Raw genomic sequence first — 15,349 nt, 5'->3', positions numbered from 1 at the left:
ACGTTATATACTATTACGATATAACGTGTAACGTTATACATTATTACGATGCATCGTATAACGTTATATACTATTACGATATAACTTATAACGTTATATCATGTTACGATATAACGTATAACGTTATATACCATTACGATATAACGTAGAGCGTTATATAGTATTACGATATAACGTATAACGTTACATACTATTACGATGTATCTTATTACTTTATGTACTATTATGTTATGACGTATTACGTTATATACTATTACGATATAACGTATAACGTTATATACTATTACGATATAACGTATAACGTTATATAGTATGAGGATATAACGTATAACGTTATATACTATTACGATATATCTTATTACGTTATGTAGCATTATGTTATAACGTATTACGTTATATACTATTACGATATAACGTATAACGTTATATATTATTACGATGCATCGTATAACGTTATATACTATTACGATATAACGTATAACGTTATATACTATTACGATAAAACGTATAACGTTATATACTATTACGATATAACGTATATCGTTATATACTGTTACGATATAACGTATAACGTTATATACTATTACGATGCATCGTATAACGTTATAAGCTATTACGATATAACGTATAACGTCATATACTATTACGATATAACGTATAACGTTATATATTATCACGATGCATCGTATAACGTTATATACTATTACGATATAACGTGTAACGTTATATACTATTACGATATAACGTACAACGTTATCTAGCATTACGATATAACGTATAACGTTATATACTATTACGATATAACGTATAACGTTATATACTATTACGATATAACGTATAACGTTATATACTATTACGATATAACATATAACGTTACATACTATTACGATATATCTTATTACTTTATGTAGCATTATGTTATGACGTATTACGTTATATACTATTACGATATAACGTATAACGTTATATACTATTACGATATAACGGATAACGTTATATACCATTACGATATAACGTATAACGTTATATATTATTACGATGCATCGTATAACGTTAAATACTATTACGATATAACGTATAACGTTATATACTATTACGATATATCTTATAACGTTATGTAGCATTATGTTATAACGTATTACGTTATATACTATTACGATATAACGTATAACGTTATATACTATTACGATATAACGTACAACGTTATCTAGCATTACGATATAACGTATAACGTTATATACTATTACGATATAATGTATAGCGTTACATACTATTACGATATAACTTATAACGTTATATAGTGTTACGATATAACGTATAACGTTATATACCATTACGATATAACGTAGAGCGTTATATAGTATTACGATATAACGTATAACGTTATATACTATTACGATGTATCTTATTACTTTATGTAGCATTATGTTATGACGTATTACGTTATATACTATTACGATATAACGTATAACGTTATATACTATTACGATATAACGTACAACGTTATCTAGTATTACGATATAACGTATAACGTTATATACTATTACGATATAACGTACAACGTTATCTAGCATTACGATATAACGTATAACGTTATATACTATTACGATATAACGTGTAACGTTATATACTATTACGATATATCTTATAACGTTATGTAGCATTATGTTATAACGTATTACGTTATATACTATTACGATATAACGTATAACGCTATATACTATTACGATATAACGTACAACGTTATCTAGCATTACGATATAACGTATAACGTTATATACTATTACGATATAATGTATAGCGTTACATACTATTACGATATAACTTATAACGTTATATACTATTACGATATAACGTATAACGTTATATAGTATTACGATGCATCGAATAACGTTATATAATATTGCGATATAACGTATAACGTTACATACTATGACGATATAACGGATAACGTTATATACCATTACGATATAACGTATAACGTTATATATTATTACGATGCATCGTATAACGTTATATACTATTACGATATAACGTGTAACGTTATACATTATTACGATGCATCGTATAACGTTATATACTATTACGATATAACTTATAACGTTATATAGTGTTACGATATAACGTATAACGTTATATACCATTACGATATAACGTAGAGCGTTATATAGTATTACGATATAACGTATAACGTTATATACTATTACGATGTATCTTATTACTTTATGTAGCATTATGTTATGACGTATTACGCTATATACTATTACGATATAACGTATAACGTTATATACTATTACGATATAACGTATAACGTTATATAGTATTACGATATAACGTATAACGTTATATACTATTACGATATAACGTACAACGTTATCTAGCATTACGATATACCGTATAACGTTATATACTATTACGATATAACGTATAACGTTATATACTATTACGATATAACGTATAACGTTATATACTATTACGATATAACGTACAACGTTATCTATCATTACGATATAACGTATAACGTTATATACTATTACGATATAACGTGTAACGTTATACATTATTACGATGCATCGTATAACGTTATATACTATTACGATATAACTTATAACGTTATATCATGTTACGATATAACGTATAACGTTATACATTATTACGATGCATCGTATAACGTTATATACTATTACGATGTAACGTATAACGTTATATACTATTACGATATAACGTACAACGTTATCTAGCATTACGATATAACGTATAACGGTATATACTATTACGATATAACGTGTAACGTTATACATTATTACGATGCATCGTATAACGTTATATACTATTACGATATAACTTATAACGTTATATAGTGTTACGATATAACGTATAACGTTATATACCATTACGATATAACGTAGAGCGTTATATAGTATTACGATATAACGTATAACGTTATATACTATTACGATGTATCTTATTACTTTATGTAGCATTATGTTATGACGTATTACGTTATATACTATTACGATATAACGTATAACGTTATATACTATTACGATATAACGTATAACGTTATATACTATTACGATATAACTTATAACGTTATATAGTGTTACGATATAACGTATAACGTTATATACCATTACGATATAACGTAGAGCGTTATATAGTATTACGATATAACGTATAACGTTATATACTATTACGATGTATCTTATTACTTTATGTAGCATTATGTTATGACGTATTACGCTATATACTATTACGATATAACGTATAACGTTATATACTATTACGATATAACGTATAACGTTATATAGTATTACGATATAACGTATAACGTTATATACTATTACGATATAACGTACAACGTTATCTAGCATTACGATATACCGTATAACGTTATATACTATTACGATATAACGTATAACGTTATATACTATTACGATATAACGTATAACGTTATATACTATTACGATATAACGTACAACGTTATCTATCATTACGATATAACGTATAACGTTATATACTATTACGATATAACGTGTAACGTTATACATTATTACGATGCATCGTATAACTTTATATACTATTACGATATAACTTATAACGTTATATCATGTTACGATATAACGTATAACGTTATACATTATTACGATGCATCGTATAACGTTATATACTATTACGATGTAACGTATAACGTTATATACTATTACGATATAACGTACAACGTTATCTAGCATTACGATATAACGTATAACGTTATATACTATTACGATATAACGTGTAACGTTATACATTATTACGATGCATCGTATAACGTTATATACTATTACGATATAACTTATAACGTTATATAGTGTTACGATATAACGTATAACGTTATATACCATTACGATATAACGTAGAGCGTTATATAGTATTACGATATAACGTATAACGTTATATACTATTACGATGTATCTTATTACTTTATGTAGCATTATGTTATGACGTATTACGTTATATACTATTACGATATAACGTATAACGTTATATACTATTACGATATAACGTATAACGTTATATACTATTACGATATAACGTATAACGTTATATACTATTACGATATAACGTACAACGTTATCTACCATTACGATATAACGTATAACGTTATATACTATTACGATATAACGTATAACGTTATATACTATTACGATATAACGTATAACGTTATATACTATTACGATATAACGTACAACGTTATCTAGCATTACGATATAACGTATAACGTTATATACTATTACGATATAACGTGTAACGTTATACATTATTACGATGCATCGTATAACGTTATATACTATTACGATATAACTTATAACGTTATATAGTGTTACGATATAACGTATAACGTTATATACCATTACGATATAACGTAGAGCGTTATATAGTATTACGATATAACGTATAACGTTATATACTATTACGATGTATCTTATTACTTCATGTAGCATTATGTTATGACGTATTACGTTATATACTATTACGATATAACGTATAACTTTATATACTATTACGATATAACGTATAACGTTATATAGTATTACGATATAACGTATAACGTTATATACTATTACGATATATCTTATTACGTTATGTAGCATTATGTTATAACGTATTACGTTATATACTATTACGATATAACGTATAACGTTATATATTATTACGATGCATCGTATAACGTTATATACTATTACGATATAACGGATAACGTCATATACTATTACGATATAACGTATAACGTTATATACTATTACGATATAACGTATAACGTTACATACTATTACGATATATCTTATTACTTTATGTAGCATTATGTTATGACGTATTACGTTATATACTATTACGATATAACGTATAACGTTATATACTATTACGATATAACGGATAACGTTATATACCATTACGATATAACGTATAACGTTATATATTATTACGATGCATCGTATAACGTTATATACTATTACGATATAACGTATAACGTTACATACTATTACGATATATCTTATTACGTTATGTAGCATTATGTTATAACGTATTACGTTATATACTATTACGATATAACGTATAACGTTATATACTATTACGATATAACGGATAACGTTATATACCATTACGATATAACGTATAACGTTATATATTATTACGATGCATCGTATAACGTTATATACTATTACGATATAACGTATAACGTTACATACTATTACGATATATCTTATTACGTTATGTAGCATTATGTTATAACGTATTACGTTATATACTATTACGATATAACGTATAACGTTATATAGTATTACGATGCATCGTATAACGTTATATAATATTACGATATAACGTATAACGTTATCTAGCATTACGATATAACGTATAACGTTATATACTATTACGATATAACGAATAACGTTATATACTATTACGATATAACGTGCAACGTTATCTAGCACTACGATAATAGTATATAACGTGTAGTACGATAATAGTATAATAGTATAATAGTATAGCACTAATAGTATATAACGTATAACGTTATATACTATTACGATATATCGTATAACGTTATATACTATTACGATATAACGTATAACGTTATATACTATTACGATGTATCTTATTACTTTATGTAGCATTATGTTATGACGTATTACGTTATATACTATTACGATATAACGTATAACGTTATATACTATTACGATATAACGTATAACGTTATATACTATTACGATATAACGTACAACGTTATCTAGTATTACGATATAACGTAGAGCGTTATATAGTATTACGATATAACGTATAACGTTATATACTATTACGATGTATCTTATTACTTTATGAACTATTATGTTATGACGTATTACGTTATATACTATTACGATATAACGTATAACGTTATATACTATTACGATATAACGTATAACGTTATATAGTATGAGGATATAACGTATAACGTTATATACTATTAGGATATATCTTATTACGTTATGTAGCATTATGTTATAATGTATTACGTTATATACTATTACGATATAACGTATAACGTTATATATTATTACGATGCATCGTATAACGTTATATACTATTACGATATAACGTATAACGTTATATACTATTACGATAAAACGTATAACGTTATATACTATTACGATATAACGTATATCGTTATATACTGTTACGATATAACGTATAACGTTATATATTATTACGATGCATCGTATAACGTTATATACTATTACGATATAACGTATAACGTCATATACTATTACGATATAACGTATAACGTTATATATTATCACGATGCATCGTATAACGTTATATACTATTACGATATAACGTGTAACGTTATATACTATTACGATATATCTTATTACGTTATGTAGCATTATGTTATAACGTATTACGTTATATACTATTACGATATAACGTATAACGTTATATACTATTACGATATAACGGATAACGTTATATACCATTACGATATAACGTATAACGTTATATAGTATTACGATGCATCGTATAACGTTATATAATATTACGATATAACGTATAACGTTATCTAGCATTACGATATAACGTATAACGTTATATACTATTACGATATAACGTATAACGTTATATACTATTACGATATAACTAATAACGTTATATACTATTACGATATAACGTGCAACGTTATCTAGCACTACGATAATAGTATATAACGTGTAGTACGATAATAGTATAATAGTATAATAGTATAGCACTAATAGTATATAACGTATAACGTTATATACTATTACGATATATCGTATAACGTTATATACTATTACGATATAACGTATAACGTTATATACTATTACGATGTATCTTATTACTTTATGTAGCATTATGTTATGACGTATTACGTTATATACTATTACGATATAACGTATAACGTTATATACTATTACGATATAACGTATAACGTTATATACTATTACGATATAACGTACAACGTTATCTAGTATTACGATATAACGTAGAGCGTTATATAGTATTACGATATAACGTATAACGTTATATACTATTACGATGTATCTTATTACTTTATGTACTATTATGTTATGACGTATTACGTTATATACTATTACGATATAACGTATAACGTTATATACTATTACGATATAACGTATAACGTTATATAGTATGAGGATATAACGTATAACGTTATATACTATTACGATATATCTTATTACGTTATGTAGCATTATGTTATAACGTATTACGTTATATACTATTACGATATAACGTATAACGTTATATATTATTACGATGCATCGTATAACGTTATATACTATTACGATATAACGTATAACGTTATATACTATTACGATAAAACGTATAACGTTATATACTATTACGATATAACGTATATCGTTATATACTGTTACGATATAAGGTATAACGTTATATATTATTACGATGCATCGTATAACGATATATACTATTACGATATAACGTATAACGTCATATACTATTACGATATAACGTATAACGTTATATATTATCACGATGCATCGTATAACGTTATATACTATTACGATATAACGTGTAACGTTATATACTATTACGATATAACGTACAACGTTATCTAGCATTACGATATAACGTATAACGTTATATACTATTACGATATAACGTATAACGTTATATACTATTACGATATAACGTATAACGTTATATACTATTACGATATAACATATAACGTTACATACTATTACGATATATCTTATTACTTTATGTAGCATTATGTTATGACGTATTACGTTATATACTATTACGATATAACGTATAACGTTATATACTATTACGATATAACGGATAACGTTATATACCATTACGATATAACGTATAACGTTATATATTATTACGATTCATCGTATAACGTTAAATACTATTACGATATAACGTATAACGTTATATACTATTACGATATATCTTATAACGTTATGTAGCATTATGTTATAACGTATTACGTTATATACTATTACGATATAACGTATAACGTTATATACTATTACGATATAACGTACAACGTTATCTAGCATTACGATATAACGTATAACGTTATATACTATTACGATATAATGTATAGCGTTACATACTATTACGATATAACTTATAACGTTATATAGTGTTACGATATAACGTATAACGTTATATACCATTACGATATAACGTAGAGCGTTATATAGTATTACGATATAACGTATAACGTTATATACTATTACGATGTATCTTATTACTTTATGTAGCATTATGTTATGACGTATTACGTTATATACTATTACGATATAACGTATAACGTTATATACTATTACGATATAACGTACAACGTTATCTAGTATTACGATATAACGTATAACGTTATATACTATTACGATATAACGTATAACGTTATATACTATTACGATATAACGTATAACGTTATATACTATTACGATATAACGTATAACGTTATATACTATTACGATATAACGTACAACGTTATCTAGCATTACGATATAACGTATAACGTTATATACTACTACGATATAACGTGTAACGTTATACATTATTACGATGCATCGTATAACGTTATATACTATTACGATATAACTTATAACGTTATATCATGTTACGATATAACGTATAACGTTATATACCATTACGATATAACGTAGAGCGTTATATAGTATTACGATATAACGTATAACGTTATATACTATTACGATGTATCTTATTACTTTATGTACTATTATGTTATGACGTATTACGTTATATACTATTACGATATAACGTATAACGTTATATACTATTACGATATAACGTATAACGTTATATAGTATGAGGATATAACGTATAACGTTATATACTATTACGATATATCTTATTACGTTATGTAGCATTATGTTATAACGTATTACGTTATATACTATTACGATATAACGTATAACGTTATATATTATTACGATGCATCGTATAACGTTAAATACTATTACGATATAACGTATAACGTTATATACTATTACGATATATCTTATAACGTTATGTAGCATTATGTTATAACGTATTACGTTATATACTATTACGATATAACGTATAACGCTATATACTATTACGATATAACGTACAACGTTATCTAGCATTACGATATAACGTATAACGTTATATACCATTACGATATAACGTAGAGCGTTATATAGTATTACGATATAACATATAACGTTATATACTATTACGATGTATCTTATTACTTTATGTAGCATTATGTTATGACGTATTACGTTATATACTATTACGATATAACGTATAACGTTATATACTATTACGATATAACGAATAACGTTATATACTATTACGATATAACGTACAACGTTATCTAGTATTACGATATAACGTATAACGTTATATACTATTACGATATAACGTATAACGTTATATACTATTACGATATAACGTATAACGTTATATACTATTACGATATAACGTATAACGTTATATACTATTACGATATAACGTACAACGTTATCTAGCATTACGATATAACGTATAACGTTATATACTATTACGATATAACGTGTAACATTATACATTATTACGATTCATCGTATAACTTTATATACTATTACGATATAACTTATAACGTTATATCATGTTACGATATAACGTATAACGTTATATACCATTACGATATAACGTAGAGCGTTATATAGTATTACGATATAACGTATAACGTTATATACTATTACGATGTATCTTATTACTTTATGTACTATTATGTTATGACGTATTACGTTATATACTATTACGATATAACGTATAACGTTATATACTATTACGATATAACGTATAACGTTATATAGTATGAGGATATAACGTATAACGTTATATACTATTACGATATATCTTATTACGTTATGTAGCATTATGTTATAACGTATTACGTTATATACTATTACGATATAACGTATAACGTTATATATTATTACGATGCATCGTATAACGTTATATACTATTACGATATAACGGATAACGTTATATATTATTACGATGCATCGTATAACGTTATATACTATTACGATATAACGGATAACGTCATATACTATTACGATATAACGTATAACGTTATATAATATTACGATATAACGTATAACGTTATATAGTATTACGATGCATCGAATAACGTTATATAATATTGCGATATAACGTATAACGTTACATACTATGACGATATAACGGATAACGTTATATACCATTACGATATAACGTATAACGTTATATATTATTACGATGCATCGTATAACGTTATATACTATTACGATATAACTTATAACGTTATATCATGTTACGATATAACGTATAACGTTATACATTATTACGATGCATCGTATAACGTTATATACTATTACGATATAACGTATAACGTTATATACTATTACGATATAACGTACAACGTTATCTAGCATTACGATATAACGTATAACGTTATATACTATTACGATATAACGTGTAACGTTATACATTATTACGATGCATCGTATAACGTTATATACTATTACGATATAACTTATAACGTTATATAGTGTTACGATATAACGTATAACGTTATATACCATTACGATATAACGTAGAGCGTTATATAGTATTACGATATAACGTATAACGTTATATACTATTACGATGTATCTTATTACTTCATGTAGCATTATGTTATGACGTATTACGTTATATACTATTACGATATAACGTATAACGTTATATACTATTACGATATAACGTATAACGTTATATAGTATTACGATATAACGTATAACGTTATATACTATTACGATATATCTTATTACGTTATGTAGCATTATGTTATAACGTATTACGTTATATACTATTACGATATAACGTATAACGTTATATATTATTACGATGCATCGTATAACGTTATATACTATTACGATATAACGGATAACGTCATATACTATTACGATATAACGTATAACGTTATATACTATTACGATATAACGTATAACGTTATATACTATTACGATATAACGTATAACGTTATATACTATTACGATAAAACGTATAACGTTATATACTATTACGATATAACGTATATCGTTATATACTGTTACGATATAACGTGTAACGTTATATACTATTACGATATAACGTATAAAGTTATATACTATTACGATATAACGTATAACGTTATATACTATTACGATATAACGTATAACGTTATATACTATTACGATATAACGTATAACGTTATATACTATTACGATATAACATATAACGTTACATACTATTACGATATATCTTATTACTTTATGTAGCATTATGTTATGACGTATTACGTTATATACTATTACGATATAACGTATAACGTTATATACTATTACGATATAACGGATAACGTTATATACCATTACGATATAACGTATAACGTTATATATTATTACGATGCATCGTATAACGTTATATACTATTACGATATAACGTATAACGTTACATACTATTACGATATATCTTATTACGTTATGTAGCATTATGTTATAACGTATTACGTTATATACTATTACGATATAACGTATAACGTTATATAGTATTACGATGCATCGTATAACGTTATATAATATTACGATATAACGTATAACGTTATCTAGCATTACGATATAACGTATAACGTTATATACTATTACGATATAACGTATAACGTTATATACTATTACGATATAACGAATAACGTTATATACTATTACGATATAACGTGCAACGTTATCTAGCACTACGATAATAGTATATAACGTGTAGTACGATAATAGTATAATAGTATAATAGTATAGCACTAATAGTATATAACGTATAACGTTATATACTATTACGATATATCGTATAACGTTATATACTATTACGATATAACGTATAACGTTATATACTATTACGATGTATCTTATTACTTTATGTAGCATTATGTTATGACGTATTACGTTCTATACTATTACGATATAACGTATAACGTTATATACTATTACGATATAACGTATAACGTTATATACTATTACGATATAACGTACAACGTTATCTAGTATTACGATATAACGTAGAGCGTTATATAGTATTACGATATAACGTATAACGTTATATACTATTACGATGTATCTTATTACTTTATGTACTATTATGTTATGACGTATTACGTTATATACTATTACGATATAACGTATAACGTTATATACTATTACGATATAACGTATAACGTTATATAGTATGAGGATATAACGTATAACGTTATATACTATTAGGATATATCTTATTACGTTATGTAGCATTATGTTATAACGTATTACGTTATATACTATTACGATATAACGTATAACGTTATATATTATTACGATGCATCGTATAACGTTATATACTATTACGATATAACGTATAACGTTATATACTATTACGATAAAACGTATAACGTTATATACTATTACGATATAACGTATATCGTTATATACTGTTACGATATAACGTATAACGTTATATATTATTACGATGCATCGTATAACGTTATATACTATTACGATATAACGTATAACGTCATATACTATTACGATATAACGTATAACGTTATATATTATCACGATGCATCGTATAACGTTATATACTATTACGATATAACGTGTAACGTTATATACTATTACGATATATCTTATTACGTTATGTAGCATTATGTTATAACGTATTACGTTATATTCTATTACGATATAACGTATAACGTTATATACTATTACGATATAACGGATAACGTTATATACCATTACGATATAACGTATAACGTTATATAGTATTACGATGCATCGTATAACGTTATATAATATTACGGTATAACGTATAACGTTATCTAGCATTACGATATAACGTATAACGTTATATACTATTACGATATAACGTATAACGTTATATACTATTACGATATAACGAATAACGTTATATACTATTACGATATAACGTGCAACGTTATCTAGCACTACGATAATAGTATATAACGTGTAGTACGATAATAGTATAATAGTATAATAGTATAGCACTAATAGTATATAACGTATAACGTTATATACTATTACGATGTATCTTATTACTTCATGTAGCATTATGTTATGACGTATTACGTTATATACTATTACGATATAACGTATAACGTTATATACTATTACGATATAACGTATAACGTTATATAGTATTACGATATAACGTATAACGTTATATACTATTACGATATATCTTATTACGTTATGTAGCATTATGTTATAACGTATTACGTTATATACTATTACGATATAACGTATAACGTTATATATTATTACGATGCATCGTATAACGTTATATACTATTACGATATAACGGATAACGTCATATACTATTACGATATAACGTATAACGTTATATACTATTACGATATAACGTATAACGTTATATACTATTACGATAAAACGTATAACGTTATATACTATTACGATATAACGTATATCGTTATATACTGTTACGATATAACGTGTAACGTTATATACTATTACGATATAACGTATAAAGTTATATACTATTACGATATAACGTATAACGTTATATACTATTACGATATAACGTATAACGTTATATACTATTACGATATAACGTATAACGTTATACATTATTACGATGCATCGTATAACGTTATATACTATTACGATATAACTTATAACGTTATATAGTGTTACGATATAGCGTATAACGTTATATACCATTACGATATAACGTAGAGCATTATATAGTATTACGATATAACGTATAACGTTATATACTATTACGATGTATCTTATTACTTTATGTAGCATTATGTTATGACGTATTACGTTATATACTATTACGATATAACGTATAACGTTATATACTATTACGATATAACATATAACGTTATATACTATTACGATATAACGTATAACGTTATATACTATTACGATATAACGTACAACGTTATCTAGCATTACGATATAACGTATAACGTTATATACTATTACGATATAACGTATAACGTTATATACTATTACGATATAACGTATAACGTTATATACTATTACGATATAACGTACAACGTTATCTAGCATTACGATATAACGTATAACGTTATATACTATTACGATATAACGTGTAACGTTATACATTATTACGATGCATCGTATAACGTTATATACTATTACGATATAACTTATAACGTTATATAGTGTTACGATATAACGTATAACGTTATATACCATTACGATATAACGTAGAGCGTTATATAGTATTACGATATAACGTATAACGTTATATACTATTACGATATAACGTGTAACGTTATACATTATTACGATGCATCGTATAACGTTATATACTATTACGATATAACTTATAACGTTATATAGTGTTACGATATAACGTATAACGTTATATACCATTACGATATAACGTAGAGCGTTATATAGTATTACGATATAACGTATAACGTTACATACTATTACGATGTATCTTATTACTTTATGTAGCATTATGTTATGACGTATTACGTTATATACTATTACGATATAACGTATAACGTTATATACTATTACGATATAACGTATAACGTTATATACTATTACGATATAACGTATAACGTTATATACTATTACGATATAACGTACAACGTCATCTAGCATTACGATATAACGTATAACGTTATATACTATTACGATATAACGTATAACGTTATATACTATTACGATATAACGTATAACGTTATATACTATTACGATATAACGTATAACGTTATATACTATTACGATATAACGTACAACGTTATCTAGCATTACGATATAACGTATAACGTTATATACTATTACGATATAACGTGTAACGTTATACATTATTACGATGCATCGTATAACGTTATATACTATTACGATATAACGTGTAACGTTATATACTATTACGATATAACGTACAACGTTATCTAGCATTACGATATAACGTATAACGTTATATACTATTACGATATAACGTATAACGTTATATACTATTACGATATAACGTATAACGTTATATACTATTACGATATAACGTACAACGTTATCTACCATTACGATATAACGTATAACGTTATATACTATTACGATATAACGTATAACGTTATATACTATTACGATATAACGTACAACGTTATCTAGCATTACGATATAACGTATAACGTTATATACTATTACGATATAACGTATAACGTTATATACTATTACGATATAACGTATAACGTTATATACTATTACGATATAACGTACAACGTCAT

Source organism: Bombus terrestris, chromosome 10, assembly GCF_910591885.1.
Source record: "Bombus terrestris chromosome 10, iyBomTerr1.2, whole genome shotgun sequence".
Lineage (NCBI taxonomy): Eukaryota > Metazoa > Arthropoda > Insecta > Hymenoptera > Apidae > Bombus > Bombus terrestris.
This window is presented reverse-complemented; position numbering follows the sequence as displayed.